Source organism: Chiloscyllium plagiosum, chromosome 9 (assembly GCF_004010195.1).
Source record: "Chiloscyllium plagiosum isolate BGI_BamShark_2017 chromosome 9, ASM401019v2, whole genome shotgun sequence".
Lineage (NCBI taxonomy): Eukaryota > Metazoa > Chordata > Chondrichthyes > Orectolobiformes > Hemiscylliidae > Chiloscyllium > Chiloscyllium plagiosum.
This window is the reverse complement of record NC_057718.1, coordinates 77,786,238-77,804,036: the sequence shown is the minus strand read 5'-3', so window position 1 is coordinate 77,804,036 and position 17,799 is coordinate 77,786,238. Positions and strand designations below refer to the sequence as shown.

Genomic DNA, 17,799 nt, shown 5'->3' with positions numbered 1-17,799 from the left:
TGCTGGATTGATCTCTAATTTGGCTCATTTTCAGTGATGCTACATTTATTCAGCGATAGCTTTTTTAAAGCTAGAACGTTTATCTCATGTTTCTCTTGTGGTGACAACTGAGATGGGATATATAATCTCTGTGGTGTTGCTGTCACACCCAGACATTTCATGTGGTTGTAAAGTTCCTATATCTATTGTATCATCAAATGTATTGTCAGCTTTCAGGGATGTTTTAGATTAGATACCCTACAGTGTGGAAACAGGCCCTTCAGCCCAACAAGTCCACCCCAACCCTCCAAAGAGTGACCCATTCAGACCCATTTCCCTCTGACAAAAGCACCCAGCATCCCATTTCACCTGACCTGCACATCTTCGGACTGTGGGAGGAAACTGGAACACCCAGAGGAAACCCATGCAGACACAGGGAGAATGTGCAAACTCCACACAGGCAGATGCCTGAAGCCGGACTCGAACCTGGGTCCCTGGTGCTGTGAAGCAGCAGTGCTAACCACTGAGCCACCATGCCTCTCATTTGCCCTTTTGCTATGACACTGATAAATCACTTACCATCTTTGTTCTTTCCTTGGTACATCCTTTTCCCAGTGATTTGGCTTCCCAGAACCTTTGCTGTTTGATTCAGAGGCAATATATTGTTGGCAATCTATATGTGAACTCCTGTGGTTATCCACATCTTTGGCACATCTGATGTGAATTCTTCTGTAGTTATTCATTGCTTCAAATCTCCTGCCCTGCTGTCATTTTTTAGATCTAACTAAAAGCTAGCTCTTTGGGTAGTCAACAGCTTCATCTTCATCATGTACTCTATTAATGCCTATAGCTTGTGATATTGTGAGCTTCCAATTAGTCTCTTTGAGCTTCATATACAAAGTCATATATGAGCTGATCTAACAGGCTTTCATTTGGGTACTCACATTTTTCTGGCTATATTTTCAATTTTGTTATGAAATTGTCAACAGATTCACCTGACTCCTGCCTCATGCTTGAAACTTATATTAGTAGATTTAATGATTTGACTTTGACTGGAGCTGTTCTGATTTTTCATAACTTTTGTCTGGGTTGCTGTTGTTGTCTTCGCTCACCTCCCAGCTATTAAACAATAACCAACCCATAGAGTAATAGTCTAATTGAATTGATTTTTCAAAGGTTTGGTTTTTCACCACTAAGTTCATTCACAATGTTTGGGTTTTTACTCACAACCATTGCCATCATCCTATGTCTTTCAGTTCCAATAAATTATAAATAGCCTCACTTTAAACACTGAATGCGGGAATGTTTCATTTAAGTGTACTGCTTTCTGCTTTCCATGTAGCTGCTAGATTGGATATACTGATACTTTAGTACCTCACACATGACTGCTATGCAGCACGAGAGTGTGGCAGACTTAATATGCATTCCCATAATAATTGGTTTCTCACTTTTTGTAATTAAAATAGCAATATATCAGAGGAACAATATAGATCCAAAATGTAATACTCATGGCTGCAGTCTTTTTATTGTGGCAGTGACATCAAGACTTCCAAATGCCAAGGCCTTCACATGCCATGAGAGGAGGGAATATATCGGTTTACATAAGTTGAGTTCTCATAGTTCAAGTGGGAATCAGACTTGCAATTCGTTGTTATTACATAGATGTTCTAAAGGTTGGAATTCTCAATAATGATAAAAAAAATGGCTAGCTCCACAAAATAAATACTTTTCTCTGCACTATATGAACTAGATTGGCACACTAACTAGTGGAGTGCTGCAGGGATCAGTTCTGGAACTTAAATTATTTACAATACCTATCAATGACTTGGATGAATGAACTTACTGCATTGTAGCAAAATTTGCTGATAATCCAAATATTGGCAGCAAAGTAAGTTTTAGGGAGGATGCATGTATTAGGTCAAATGGATTGCCCATGCTAATTTGCCCATAGTGTCCTGGGATGTGCAGGCTAGGTGGATTAGCCATGAGGAACACAGGGCTACAGGGATAGAGTAGGGAGGGTGGGTTTCATCGGTATGTTGTTTAGAGGGTCAAATGGCCTGCTTCCACATTATGGGGATTCTATGATTCTATGACATAAATAGTTTGCAAAGGTATAGAGATGGGTTCAGTGAGCAGGTAAAATATGAGGTTGTTCACTTTGGCAGAAAGACTACAAAAGCAGAATGTTATATAAATAGAATGGGATCTGTGTGTGAATCACAAAATGTCTGCTTGTAGGTACAGGATCTAATGAGGAAAGTAAATGAAATGTTGCCCTTTATTGCAAGTGGTTTGTCATATAAAGGTAGGGAATCTTATCATAGCTATGCGATCAGGATGGTCTATCAGTAGTTACATTTAATTTTTGACTAGATATACAAAGCAAGATTTCCAAACAGCAAAGAGTTATGACCAAGCTTTGAGGCGAACTCTGCAAAATCAAGGAGAATTGGCACCATGAGGACCAGAATACATTGCAGTCAACAAATATATGCTTAAAACATCTTATGGTTTAGGGTTGCCTGTTTTAGCTCCTGTCGTCATCCAGTTTCTTTTAAATCTGCGTAAGTAACCAAAGTAAATTGGCAATTTGTTGTAGGTAGCCTTTCCAATGCAAGGGCTTGGTGGTTTGGCTCACACCCCAAATTGGCCTCTTGGTATTTGTAATCCATGTCAACAATTAAATTGCATTTCAGTATCCCTTAATATGGTTTTCCAGACTTTTTTGAACCTTATATTGCTTGTATTTCCAGCAATGTAGGAATATTTTTAAGTATTCTGTCTAAGTTTGAAGTTTTTTAACCTGCATGATTTGTCCTAGAGCTACTTGTATCTGATTCACCAGCTAAATTTCCGGTGAGCAATATAACTGGTGTAATGGAAGCAAGAAATGTTGTGTAAGCACATGGTCTTCACTTTCCTCCCACCACCAAATCTTTGCTATTTTTGTGTTTTTGTAAATGTAGCTGCAGGGCAATATTTTCCCATTTTAGTTTTTTTTCTCAGTGTCTGTCACACCCAGGTCAGGCACAGCATGGCAAGTGTGAAGTCATGATTTCTCTGTTGCGTTTCCCAAAAGCAAGAGTATTTTCTGCTATATTGTATTTTATTTTTCATTTGCAACATCAGTCAGTGGCATCAATGAGAAAGTACTAATGTTGGATGGATTAGTGTTATGGGTTCATTGATCAATGGGTTGAGACTTATTCATTTCATTTGGAGCCTTTAATGCAAAAATTGAAGCAAAATTTCAGTCTTGGCTGAATTCAAGCTAGGTTTTAGAAGTTGTTAGAAGCAGATGAGATGAGGATCCTGTGATAGCCAATCAGCATCAATGAGGGGAGCAGACAAGATTAGAATGTTCACAGAGAAATAGAAAGACCAGCAGCAGACCTGAGTGTGACCGAAACAAGAATAAAATTCTACTAATCTATACTTAGGTAAGAATAAGGGTAAAGCTGAAGAAAAAAACCCATATTTTATTTAGTTAAGATATGTCTGAGGAGCTCAGGCTAATCCTGCATTGTGTGAGAAATCCTAGATGCTCTTGACAATCTGGATTACTAGATTAGATTAGATTAGATTACTAGATTACTTACAGTGTGGAAACAGGCCCTTCGGCCCAACAAGTCCACACCGCCCCGCCGAAGCGCAACCCACCCATACCCCTACATCTACCCCTTACCTAACACTACGGGCAATTTAGCATGGCCAATTCATCTAACCTGCACATCTTTGTGACTGTGGGAGGAAACCGGAGCACCCGGAGGAAACCCACGCAGACACGGCGAGAATGTGCAAACTCCACACAGTCAGTCGTCTGCGGCGGGAATTGAACCCGGGTCTCTGGCGCTGTGAGGCAGCAATGCTAACCATTGTGCCACCGTGCCGCCCACTCATGGATGACCATGAGTGCAGGAGGAGCCTCCTGCTGGAGCAACTCGTACTGTGGGTTTTGGAGCTGGGGCACTCATTAGGTTGAGAGGCTCAGACATTTCAGGTTGTAGTCATCCCACAGATTGCAGAATTGGATGCAGAGAGGTACTTGTGGTTTGCAAAGTAAGAAGAATGGAAGCACAGGACTGGCAGGGTACTCATTAATGAAAGGAGTAGACAGGAGTTTTTGTGGACGTACATATGAATCCAAGATGGTATGTGGCCTCTCATGTGCCAGTGTCAAGAATATCACAGAATTGCTGTCGGGCAGTCTGAAAGGGGAGGTTGAACAAGGTGAAATTGTGGTCCATGCTGAAATCAATGAAGTAAGAAGGATGAGAAATTAGGTCCTGAAAGCAGAACTTAGTGAGTTAGATCAGAAATTGAAAAGCAGGACATCCAAGGTAGTAATCTCCAGATTCAGTAGTGATAATAAGAATATAGAAAGATCAATGGGATAAAAGCATGGCTAGAGAAATAGTAGAGGAGGGAGAGCTTTAGATTCCTGAGACATTGGACCACATTCTGGCAAGGTAGGAGCTGAACAAGTTGAACAGATTACATCCGAAGAGAATGCAACCAACATCCTCACAGGAGGAAAACAAGAAATGCTGGAGATCGTTGTGGGTCAGGCAGCATCCATGGAGAGAAAGCAAACTAACATTTCGAGTCTAGATGAAACAGATTACATCCGAAGAGAATTCAACCAACATCCTCACAGGAGGAAAACAAGAAATGCTGGAGATCGTTGCGGGTCAGGCAGCATCCATGGAGAGAAAGCAAACTAACATTTCGAGTCTAGATGACTCTTCATCAGAGCTAAAATGAAATGTGGAGGGGGCAGCATTTATGTAATAGTGGGTGGGAGGGTGTGCGTTGGAGTGCTGGGGAAGAAAGGATGTTGATAATTCAGATTAAGTGATCGGAACGTCATAATGGCACAACAATGGTGTGTCTAACCTGCCAGATTGGAAAGAATAGACAATTCCACTGGGATGGGGGGACAAAGCCAGAAGTCACACAATACTAGGTTATAGTCCAACATATTTATTAGAAAGCACAAGCTTTTGGAGCGCTGCTTCTTCATCAGGTGAAGTGGAGGGAAGCGCACAGGCACAGAACCTATTTGTAGAGAGATAACGGCAGGTAATGAGAGTGTCAAAAAAAATCATACATATAGTGTGAGTGGAGTGTTGCCAAACTGAAATAACAAGTCTTTGCAGGTGGTCAGAAATGTCAAACACTGTGAGTAAAGTGTCAACAGCTGAATAACAAGTGAAGAGATGACCTATAATCCCATTAATTAAGGCAGAAAGATAATTACAAAAAATCAAAATTAAGATGGTGCTAGTGACAAACCAAATGGCTGGAATAACATGATAGTTATGAGAATCTCATGATGAAGGTCTAACCAAAGTAACAATTAATCCCAGATTGTACAAGCTAATTAAGTTGGAGAGACAATAACAAGTTATCAAGGTGATGGCATCAAAACAGAACAGTAAGGAAGATTTTACGCAGATCAGTGAGGTGAGGTTACATAGAGCACAACATGAATCCAAGATCATGGCTGAGACCGTCCTCCTGCAAATGGAACTTAGCTATCAATTTCTGCTTGACAATTCTGAATTGTTGTGTATCTCAAAGGCTGCCTTGGAGGGTACTTACCCAAAGATGGGCTGAATGTCCTTGACCGCTGAAATGTTCCCTGACTGGGAGGGAGCATCCCTGTCTGATGATTGTTGTGCTTGTTGTCGTAGCGTCTGCATGTTCTCGCTGATATACATGCCTCGGGGCATTCTTTCCTGCAGCTTGTGAGGTAGACAACATTGGCTGAGTCACATGGGTATCTGCATGCACGTGGTGGGTGGTGTTCCCACGTGTGATGGTAGTATCCATGTCGATGATCTGACATGTCTTGCAGCGGTTGCCATGGCAGGGTTACGTGGTGTTGTGGTTGCTGTTCTCCTGAAGGCTGGGTAGATTACTGCAAACGATGGTCTGTTTGAGGTTCAGTGGTTGTTTGAAGGCAAGAAGTGGAGGCATGGCATTGTCAAGATGTTCATTGTCACTGATGTCATGTTGAAGACTATGAAGAACATGGCATAGTTTCTCCGTTACAGGGAAGGACTGATCGATGAAGGATACTCTATTGGTCATGTCCCTTATCTGTCTTCTGAGGAGATTGTTGCAGTTTTTGCTGTGGCATGTCGGAACTGGCAATTGATGAGCTGAGCATCGTATCCCATTCGTAAGAGGGTATCTTTCAGAGTTTGCAGGAGTCTGTCGCATTCCTCCTCGTCTAGGCAGATCCTTTGTGTGCGCAGTGTATGTCTGTAGGGGATGACTTCTTTAACGTGTTTAGGGTGGAAGCTTGAGAAGTGAAGCATTGTGAGGTTATCCATGGCCTTGTAGTAGAGTGAAATACTGAGGTGTACATCCTTAATGGAGATGCACGTGTCCAAGAATGAGAATGATTCTGAAGAGTAGTCCATGATAAGTCTGTTAGTGGGATGAAACTTCTTGATATCGTCACATAGAGGTTCAATGATTTCTCGCCATGAGTCCAAAGGAAGGGTGGGGTGGGGAGTAGAGGAGAAAGTACATGGCAACGGTGAATGTAATAGGCAAAGCTAAAAGAAAGGGAAGGAATGGGTTCACAATTTGAAGGTGTTGACCTCAATATTAAGCTTAGAATGTTGTAAAGTACCTAGTTTGATGGTGAGATGTTGCTCCTTCAGTTTTTGCTGGAGCATTGTAGCATGCTGAGGCCAGACAAGTGAGCATGCAAGCAGGATGCTGTGTTAAAATGACTGGCTATCGAATGGCTGAGGTCATGTTTGCATACAGACCAAAGGTGTTCCACAAAGTGGTCACCCAGTCTGCTTTTGGTTTCTCCAATATCGAGTAGGCCACATTGGATGCAGCAAATACAATCCACAAGATTGGAGAAAGTACAGGTGAAATGCTGCTTCACCTGGAAAGACTGTTTAGGCCCTTGGATAGTGAACAGGGATGAGGTGAAGGGGCAGTAATGCATCGTCTGCAGTTACATGGGGAGGTGCCACGAGAAGAGGTTAAAGCCCTGGCTCTCACAATGGTGGGAAACCACGGCCAACTGTGATGGCCAGGGCCCTCAACTGCATCTGATCTATCACCTGTCCTTCAACCCTTGCCCCTTCCCATCACTCACAACAGTGTAATTGGATTCCCCTTTATCTCACTTTTCATTCAAAAGATCATTCTCCATCATATCAGACAACTTCACCAGAACACCACCACCAAATACATCCTCCCCTCACTCCCGCTGTCTGCATTTTGTAGGGATCATTCCCTCTGAGAGCTGTAGTTCATTCCTTGACCACCAAATCCACCCACATCCTCTCACACCACCTTCCCATGTAACCATAGAAGGTGCAACACCAGCCCCTTCATATTCTCCCAGCTCGCCATCCAAGGACCTAAACAGTCTTTCCAGGTGAAGCAGCATTTCACCTGTACCTCTCCAATTTTGAGTATTGTATTTGCTTCACCTAACGTGGCCTACTGTATATTGAAGAAACCAAATGCAGACTGGGTGACTGTTTTGCAGAATACCTCTGGTCTGCATGCAAGCATGACCGCGAACTTCCCGTTGCTGGTTATTTTAACACTGCATCCTGCTCACATGCCAACTTGTCTGTCCTGGGTATACTGAGTGCTCCAACAAATCAGCAAAAACTGAAGGAGCAACAACTCATCATCAAACTTGGCACTTTACAACCATCTGGGCATAATATTGAGTTCCACACCTTTTAATTGTGAACCTATCCCTTCCATTTCTTTTAGCTTTGCTTGTTACATTCACTGTTACCATCTCCTCTCTCTCCCCCTCCCCCACCCGATTGGAACTTTCTGTTCTTTCCAGTTAGCCACACCATTGTTGTGCCCTTCTCATGTTCCGATCATAGCATAAATGCTGCCCCCTCCACACTGCACTTCAGCTCTGATGAAGAGTCACCTAGACTCAAAACATGATCGTGCTTTCTCTCCACAGATGCTGTTTGAGCTGCAGGATTTCTTGTTTTCAGTACAGATTCCAGTATTTACAGTAATTTGCTCCTACGTCCTCATAGAGTGGTTTGCTACTGCTGCTGTGGTAGACCTAGAAGGTGAATACTTCCAGTAGTGCTGACTTTAACAGTGTAGATATTAACCTAAAATTTTCTGGGTTAGCCAAAATGAAGTTAAATGGAAATAAATTAGAATGAAATGAGAAGTAGAAAACATATGAAGCTTAGTGAAGGCCTAATGATTAGGGAGAGGTCACGGGTTTTCAAAGTGTTTGCATTTAGGCTAAAGGAATGTGAATGCTTGTTTTTATCTAGCAGTGAACTCAAGCAGCAATGGGCTGAAATGTTACAGAAACTCTGGAAAGGTTTAAGTTTTGTTTAAAACATACACAATTAATCAGATTTAATAATGTGGGCTACTTATCAGCTGAATCGCGATTGTCATGGAATTGTGCTGTGTATACATCATACAACTGATTGGATGACATTAAAATGGTGAACAGCAAGTGCAAGCTATTGTTTTATGTCAAAATTCATTAAGGGCAGGAGATTAGTGGTTTTTTTCTAGGCGACACAAGCATGTTTTAATGGATTAATTGGTAAACTCATGACACATCTGTGATGTTTGCCAGTTATGAAACTGATCACTTTCTGGAGATTGGATAGTTTCAAGTGTAAAATGCATAGCTTGTTTGTGTGGAAAGTGTATAAAGCAACTTGCAGGGGGTGGTCAACTGATCAGTGATGGAGAAGTTGAGACAGAGCATGCTGATCATCTGTTCAGCCAATTCCACCTAAATGGTTGACTTGTCATTGTAAGCTTTATGTGGGTACGATTTTTTCAGTAGTTTTCACAGTGTACTTTATCTTAATGAAGGACATAGGGTATTTTCCATTGTTAGAACTGCCTTGGGCTGTTGATATTCATAATAAACCTGATGGACCAGGGAAAGTGGGAATAAAAGCCGACAGTAGTTGTTTGGGGTATCTTGGTTCTGAGGTTAGCTAAAAGGAGTTTGTCCAGTTTCCTCGAACAGTGACTTTACCAACTTGACTTCTTTCAGCATTCATAGTTTGAGACTTTTTTTAACCTGCAAATGCAGGGGAATTTTGGGAAGATTCTCAGATGTGTCCCTTCACAGTACAATTCAGCACAGTGGAACTTGAGTGTCAAGTTATCACACTAGCAGAGCAGCCCTAAAGCACTCAGAAACTGGAGACTGAAATGTATTTTAACTTTCTTTCGAATGTTTTAATGTTGTCTTGGAAAGTTAAAACATAAATATGTCTTTTGCCCGCAATGCCTTTCTTTTAACACATACCATGTCTACAGTCTGGAATCCCACAGGAGATGATAGGGTTATTAGCCTCTCACGGTCCCTGTAGTCACAGGATATCACTGCTTGTTCTTTTTAAATGCCATCTCTCACTTTGAAGAGTTTCTGTCACATCCATACATTCCATGTAGTTGTATGATGAAGTTCCCATGACATTGTCCAAGTGTGACATTTCATGTTTCCTGTCAGAACTCTGTTTAATTCACATAGGCATTTTTCCAACAGCTACTGAATTTACATTCTTTAGCTATCTTTTGGTTTCTATGTCTTTCTTTTAAGGACATATATCCATTAGTAATAAGGTTTATGATCCATTATCATGACAAAGTGAAAAGCATGCACACTAACTAATGAGCATGAACTAGTCTCTCACAATATTAATTTAACAGATGAAGCATAAACATTGCAAACATCCATCAAATCCATAATGTGACCCAAAATCCCGTCCTCCATTTATTTCAGGACAAGAAATTTGTAATACAAGGTATCATAAATGTATTAAGTGACATAGAGTCATAGAGTAAAATAGCATGGAAACAGGCCCTTCAGCCCAAACTGGTCCATGCTGTCCATGGTGCCCATTTGGCTAATTCCAATTGCCCACATTTGGTCCATATCCCTCTAAACCCTTCCCATACATGTACCTATCCAGATGTTTTTTTTAAATGTTGCTATTGTACCTGCCTCTCCCACTTTCTCTGGCAGCCCATTCTGTACAAACATCACTCTCTGCACGAAGAAGTTGCCCCTCAGGTCCTTCTTAAATCTTTCCCCTCTGACCTTATACCTATGCTGTCTAGTTTTCAATTCCCCATCTCTGGAAAAAAGACTATATGCATTCATCCTATCTATGTCCCTCATGATTCTATATACCTCAATAAGGTCACACCCTCATTCTCCTACATTCTCAAGGTATAAAGTTCTATCCTGGTCAACCTCTCCCTGTAACTCAGGTCTACTAGTCCTGGCAACATCCTCATAAATCTTCTTTGCACTCTTTCCAGTTTAACTATGTCTTTCCCATAATAGGGTGACCAAAACTGTGCACAATACTCCAAGAGACATGCATGCTCTGAATTTTTTTATTCATTTATAATGATGAGGAGATTTCTGGTAATGCCGATAATTATTGTCCATCCCCAGATACCTTTAGAAAATTGTGGTGGATCTTCTTCTTGAGGCATTGCATTCTAAGTAATGAAGGTGATCCAAAGTTTCTTAGAAATGGAGTTCCTAGAGTTTGACCCTGTGTCCATGAGGAATGGTAATGATTATCTATGTCAGAACAGAATATGGCTTAGTAAGAAATTATGTAATTTTTAAGAAGCTCCATGATTGAAAATACCATCAAGCACAATGTTTTGTCTGGAGTGAAGCAAAAGTGACAGTTGACTGTTCTTTAAATAAATATTATGCACTGTTAATAGAGTGAGTGCACAAAAAATATTTTGCGTTACATGATTCCACAACATCACACCATCATTTTCCCTCATCCTCAACATCTTTCCTCCCATTCAAGGAGCAAATTATCATGATCAGTTTATTACTTGTGCAAGAAAGTTTGTGATAGGAGTTGAAGTACACCACATGATCTATTATGTATGCTCTTTCATTTATTACAATCATGGGCGGATCATGGCATTCAATTTCACTTATCCAGAGAAAGTGAGGTGCTGGAGATCAGAATCGAGAGTGGGGTGCTGAAAAAACACAGCAGGTCAGACAGCATCTGAGGAGCAGGAGAATAGGGCTTATGCCCGAAATGTCTATTCTCCTGCTCCTCAGATGCTGCCTGACCTGTTATGCTTTTCCAGCACCATACTCTTGAATTCCATTTATTCATCCACTTCTCATATCTATTGATACCCTGAGAGACCATCCCATTTGTCTATTTCAGTCTTTGTCATTGATAGAACAGTCACAATCTTGTGAGATGGAGAATTCCAAAGATTCACAAGCCTTGAGTGAAATGCTTTTGCCTCAGACCTAAATGATCTCCCTTTTCTCCTGAAACATGATTCCAATATTCTAGATTCCATAGTTCAGCAGAATCAACCCTCAGTGTCTTCAGAATATTGTATGTTTCAATGAGATCACTTCTCATTCCTCTAAACTCCAGAAAATATAGGCCCAATTTACTCAGGCTCTCATCATAGGTCAATCTCCCATCCCAGGGCCCAACTCAGTGAACCTTTGCTACACTGACTCCAACTTAAAAATATTCTTCCTTAAAATATGGAGACTAGAACTACATTTTGCATTCCTGGTGTCATCTTATGATTGCTCGAGAAACTCAGCAAGTCGAGTAGCACAATGGAAAGAGTAAGAGATTTAATGTTATAAGTCCAGTATTAAGCTTCTTTGCAACTGAAGGGAGATGGAAGGGAGAATAAAGGGTTCTTGTGGCACAGAGTAATATTCCTGCCTTTGAGCCTTCTTGTCCACTGTGTTGGAAGTGTGTAACAACATGACTTAATAGGTTGATTGAAAATAGGTTTTGGGGCTCTGTGGTATGTACTTGGCATAGAAAGGTGTTCCTACCTCTGAGCCTGAAAACCTGAGTTCAAGTCCTACCTGCAACAGGGGTGTGGAAGGACACACCTGAGCATTTTGATTAAAAATACCTATAACTGAGGATAAAGGGCTTTTGTGATACAGCAGTAATGTCCCTACCCCTAAGCCAGGTGACTTTGGTTCAAGTTCCACCTGCTCCAGAGGTATGTCATAATGTATCTGAATAGGTTTACTAATTTTATTAAAAACATCTGTAAAGGAGAATAATGTATAGTCCATTGGGATATCCCCGTACAGGTTTGAATCCTACTGTCTGGGTTTCATATCAATGTTGTTTCTAAACAATTGCCTGCCAAGTTAATTAAGGGTCTTTGTGACACAGTGGCATTGTACCTACTTCCGGGCCAGAAGGTCTGAGTTCAAGTCCCATCTTCACTGGAGATGTGTCCTAACAGGTCTGAACAACTTGATTAAAAATATCCATAACGGAGAATAAGGCATACTCTTGGTCTAGTGGTTGAGGTGATGGATTTGAATCCATTGGGGGTGGCTAAAATTAATTTAAAAGGAGGATTTGGAGCTCTGTGGCACAGTGGTATTGTCCATACATCTTGGCTGGAGGTCTGGCTTCAAGTCCCACCGGCTCTAGAGGTGTGTAATAGCATGTCTGTACAGCTTGATTGAAAATATTTGTTTAGGCAGGTCTTGTGGCACAGTGGTAGTGCTCCTTTCTTCAAGTATCAAGTATGCGCTAAAACATGTCTGAACAGGTTATTAAAATAACTACGAAGGAGGTTTGGTTCTGATCTTTAGGGACCAGTGGGCCCCACGTGGTCGAGGCTGTATTGTCACACCACAAACTGGTATTTAGATTGAATTGTGATAGGTTCCCATTGTAAGTAGCTTTTGAACTTTTGATATTTTTGTGTTACTGTGCTCCACGAGGGGCTGTCTAACCTAGTTTATTTTTGTTTTAGAAATAGTAGAAAAGAAGATTGATGGAGCACTCCAGCCCAGCTATTAGTTGATTTTGCAACCCTACAACATCAATACATTGCCTTCAGCCACTTCCTGATGGATGGCCTGATAATATTTTATGTTGGTGTAAAATGGACTGAAAATACATCGTAATTAATTGCTCATCTTGATTTAGTGGCATTAAACAGCACTTCAGTTCTAGATTTAGATCGATATTTTACTATCTTGATATCCTCAAACACCAATGTAAATAACAAAGAATAAATTCTCTCTGAGAAACAGATCAACAAAAAAATGGTCATTTTTATAATAACCATAAAACTGCCCTTTGTAAACATAGAAACTAAACTTATAGCACAGAAGGAGGCCATTCAGTTCATCATGTCTGCACTAACTGAAAAGAAATTCGTCCACTCTCTACTCTTGCCTATAGAAATACATCTGCTTTTCATTTTGGATTCATCCATTTCCTTAGAGACTACACAGTGTGATAAGATTTATTTATCAGTTTCAATTCCAATATCAAGCATTCAATATTCAACCATAGCACTTATGCTCCTTTCTAGGAATTCACTTAACTTAATAGTTCAGCCACTTGGAAGACATAAAACTGGGTCCTCTCTTTATATAAGGGCATATAGAGAGCATTACCATGCCATGTAGTTAATTACCTGTGGAATCAGAGGTCAATGACGTATAGCATTTCTAGTTTTTAATCCTGGGGAAATTCCTCTAATGGGGAATACTGGAGAAAAAAAGAGCAGTAATACACCATTGATGAAGAAACACAATCAGTTTATCTGACACTCACAACCATGAGTTCAGATAGTGGCACTGTGTGAACTTTAAACCAAAGTGGAGCCTTAAGAGGCACTTTCAGAGAACTCTTGCAGAGTAAGAGTCCCAATTGCATTTGACATGCCTCCCAACCTTCTCACTGCCAAGATGGCCTTCAGATGCCTAGTAGCAATGGCTTTCACCAGATGGTTGAGAAATTGTGAAGGATGCAACAGATGCTATAAAACACTCCAGTGAGTACTGTAGGGCTGAAACCAACTGATCCAGGCAATGGAGCTGTTACTTAAGAATGTTCATTGTAGGCCTTCATTGTAGGCCTGTGGTTTTTGCCTAGGTGCTGGTGAGGTGGAATTTTCATCAGTTAGGGCAGAGGGTGTATCCCTTTTGTCTGGGCAGCTATCCTATTTCTTTGTCTTGGAGGCTGGAAGATGAAGGGAACAGCAATCGACATCAACTGTAGATGTCCTAGTTTGTGTTAACATACTAGGCATTCATCAACTCAACAACAGCAGACGTCATACAGCAAACCGTGTATTGATGGCATTGTAGCCTTTGCAATTCAGCACTTGTTTCCATTGACATGTCGGGCCAACAATTGATGAATCTCTGCATCATTGGAAATCCTGCTAACTTGGCAGACAAGCATGCCCTCTCATGCTGCAACTTCTGCTAAAAAGAATGCAATGAAAATACCTCTTGTGAATAGAACCTCAGTCACCTCCCAGACATAATGGTGAATGCCGCACAGGGAGGTATTAAATCTCACAGCCTGGGTGTACTTGTGAATCTAAATGCGAGAGTGATTATCACAGGCATTCCATGAATCTGAGTATGGTTGAAAAGGTGCCTCAAATCAGCCAGAAAAGCTGTTTGACATCAGAATCATCTGCATTCGATGTTTTGAGCATGCACACGGCACACCTGCATTCCTGTCTCTATTCCTCATGAGGGGCTTTTGCCCGAAACGTCGATTTTCCTGCTCCTCGGATGCTGCCTGACCTGCTGTGCTTTTCCAGCACCACTCTGATCTAAACTCTAGTTTCCAGTATCTGCAGTCCTTACTTTTGCCACACTTGCATTCTTGCCTTTTTAAGCTTGAAAGTGGGTGAAAACATGGAGCACACCATTTACGAACTTTCTAGCACCTTCCTGAGGGGTCCTGCAACATCCGTTTTCGTGGCCTAGCTCCCTTGTAAGCAGACTTTGCAAGCTCCTCAGTTGTAAAGCAGCCCTTGCAGAACAATAATGAACAGTGCCACTGAAAGGACTGTATGGTTGAAGGAGAACCATCTTCTCATGAATGTAATCTTGGCAGCTCTGTCCACATCCTGAGCACAACTAGATGAATACAGGGAAGCATTTGGGGAGCTGTTTATATGAAGCTTATAAAAAGACATTGAAGAGCTAATTGCTGCTTGGCCTGAAAATTAATGTAGAAATCGGAAGCAGATGGTGGAAATAGCTCTGTCAGGGCAGCAGTCATTAGTGTGTTTCCTCAGTGTCTGTTTTGGGTCACTTGCTGTTTCTAATGAAGATTATGGAGCACATGCTTCCAGTATACTTATAAAATTGGCTCATGCTAGCAAAATATGTGATGATATGAGACTTAAATGCATTTGAAGAAATTAAACAGATGAACTCTAGAGTAGCAAATATATTTTGCTTTTGTTTTTTGATCCAGAGGACAAGGTGAAGGTACTAGTTTGGTACAGTTGAAAGAGTCTTACCACTTCCTGTCAGCATTGAAAGGCCTTCTTAGGAATTATTGCTATAATCCTGCATGCATTTAACTCAACATTTTGCTTTTTCTATCCTGTGTGATGTCTTTTCGTTTCCCACAAAGCGTAAAGTATTCTGAGGCATATTGATGCATGAGGTGCACCAGAGAAATGCATTGTTTTGTTTCCTTCTTTCTACTTTCTTTATCTTAATTTTTTTCTTGCCTATTTGAATATTCAAGAAAGGAGTGTGAATGCAAAAACTGGGACACGCTAAATTATGCGTCTCTAGAGCTCACCAGTCATTATTTTCAACAGGATAAATGGCTAAGTCTTTGAATTTTGCTACGTGCAAGTAGATTGTGTGACCTGCTTTTGGCAGTTATACAAAAGAGACATTGACCGTGATTTCTGACCTGTCAATCTCATTTTGTGTGGATCTTTAGGTAGTTGGTGTAAATCAAAGTTGCCCAAACTTTTCATGTGGGGTTGTTATCTTTCAATTTTTCCTCACTCAGGAGGGCCTGATGTGCAAATCTCAGAAAAATAAGGTATGGCAAAACAGTAGACATTAATTTAAAAAACAAATTCAAAGCAATAAAGTGATATTTAAAATAAATGAGTAATTAACAAAACTTATCAAGCTGCAGAGCTGACTAATAAAACGTTTTGTTTTGCCCTTTTGGTTAAGAATCAGAACTAAAGACACTCAGACTGGAGCCCAATGCATTATCACTAGAAAGATAGGTGTCGGTGTGCAGAAATTATGGCCGAACCAAGTTTGGTTAACTCAGTTTAGCTAAGTTTAACTATGTTCTCACCTTTGATAGTGCACGCTCTGAGTTGAGATGGTGTTGTGGAATTCATGTTATTATGGAATTTGGAGGTAAGTTGGCTTTCATCTGGGTTTTCCTCCTTTTCCAGTTTGGGCTGTGGACTGGGATTTCAAGGATAGGAGGAAGGAGGTGGTTTGTGCCTGTCTCACAGTCTTAGGGCTCACAGTTGCCTTATACACACACACCATCTCACCCCTCTCTCCCTCACAAATTTACCCCCTCCCACATATATTCTCACTCCTCTTCTCCTTTTCTGCCTTGCATCTTCTCACCTCCTCCCTCCCACACTCACTCATCTACTCCCTCTCTCCCATACAGGCACATACATTCAACTCTTCCTTCTCTCCCACACGCACACTCTTATCCCCCTATCTCCCTCCCTTACATTCTCAACTCCCTTCTTTCCATCCTTCAAACATTATCACTCCCCTTCCTTCTCACACAAACATTTTCACCCCTTGTCTTCCCTCAGACAAATTGTTTCACTTCCTCCCTTCTACACACACTCTTACCTACCCTTCATCACACACTATTACCCTTTGTCTCCTTCCCTCATGCTCTCTTATCCTTTCCCTCCCTCACTCTCACCCACTTCTCCCTCCCTCACACTCACTCTCCTTCCCTCCCTCACTCTAACCCCGTCCTCCTTCCCTCCTTCACACACATTCAACCCTTTCCCCCAGACACAGTCGACCCTGCCTTCCACACCCATTCTCCTTTCCTTCCTACTCCCACATGCTCCCTCTCTCAAGCACACACAATCGATGCATGGGCTTGAGCAGCTTGATCCACCACTTGACTGTATTCTTCCACAGCGGTATGGCCTGTGTGTTAAATGCATTGTTACATCTTCAACCGAATCTACCTCCTGACTGACTTGGAGCCTAGACTCCCAACATGCTCTCTGTCTCGTTCCCTCAGATGGCCAACAGTTGTCATGTTCCTTGCAGTCTTCTCCCCCATTAGCAGTCTCTCCATCACACCCAGTGTTCAGATTGAATAAAGGTAGTACCTTCATGCTGTTCACTGTTCTTCAGTCAGAGGCTATTCCACTTCCACTTTGGCTGTTTATCAGCTCATTAGTGGGTCCATCCGCAGCCAACATTGGAGGAGCATCTCCTCACAGATTCTCCCCAAATACACTTGCTTATATTTGGAAGACTGGTCACAAGCTGGATAGGAATCATTGATAGGCTACATTCAGCCTATGGGCCACAGAGTGGACAATCTGGAGTAAATGTTCATAAACCAAGAGGAATATTGGAATTATAGAGTGAATTAAATTTTAGCACTGGTCAGGGATAAATGGAATGAAATCAGTCTCTGGACACTGAGATAGACAGTGATTAGATGAAGTATAGAATTTTAATTGCTAGACAAGCACCAACGTGTCTGAAAACTAGGAGTGGAGTGTGGTTGGAGCATAAGACATCTGAAACAAACAACTAAAGAAAATAATGAAGCAAAGGGTCCTGTCGCTCGGAGGTGAGGAATATCCAGACAACAGTAAGCAGATAGCAACAATAAAAACCACGTATAGAAGAGAGAGCTGATACCTGCATCTGATTATGCATTTTATAGAGTTACATAGAGTTCGTAATGGAATGTAATATGGCATAATAATGGTCATCACCTCGGCTCAGGCTTT

General features: G+C 41.3%; 1 long non-coding RNA gene across 2 annotated transcripts in view; it reads left to right on the top strand.

Moving 5' to 3' along the window:
- LOC122553239 overlaps positions 1-13,037 on the top strand; it is a 44,705-nt gene extending 31,668 nt beyond the window's left edge. For both annotated transcript variants that reach the window (XR_006312659.1, XR_006312658.1), the window contains one exon: positions 12,799-13,037. This is a non-coding gene — a long non-coding RNA (uncharacterized LOC122553239). The remainder of the gene's footprint in view (positions 1-12,798) is intronic.
- Positions 13,038-17,799: the final 4,762 nt, after the last annotated feature.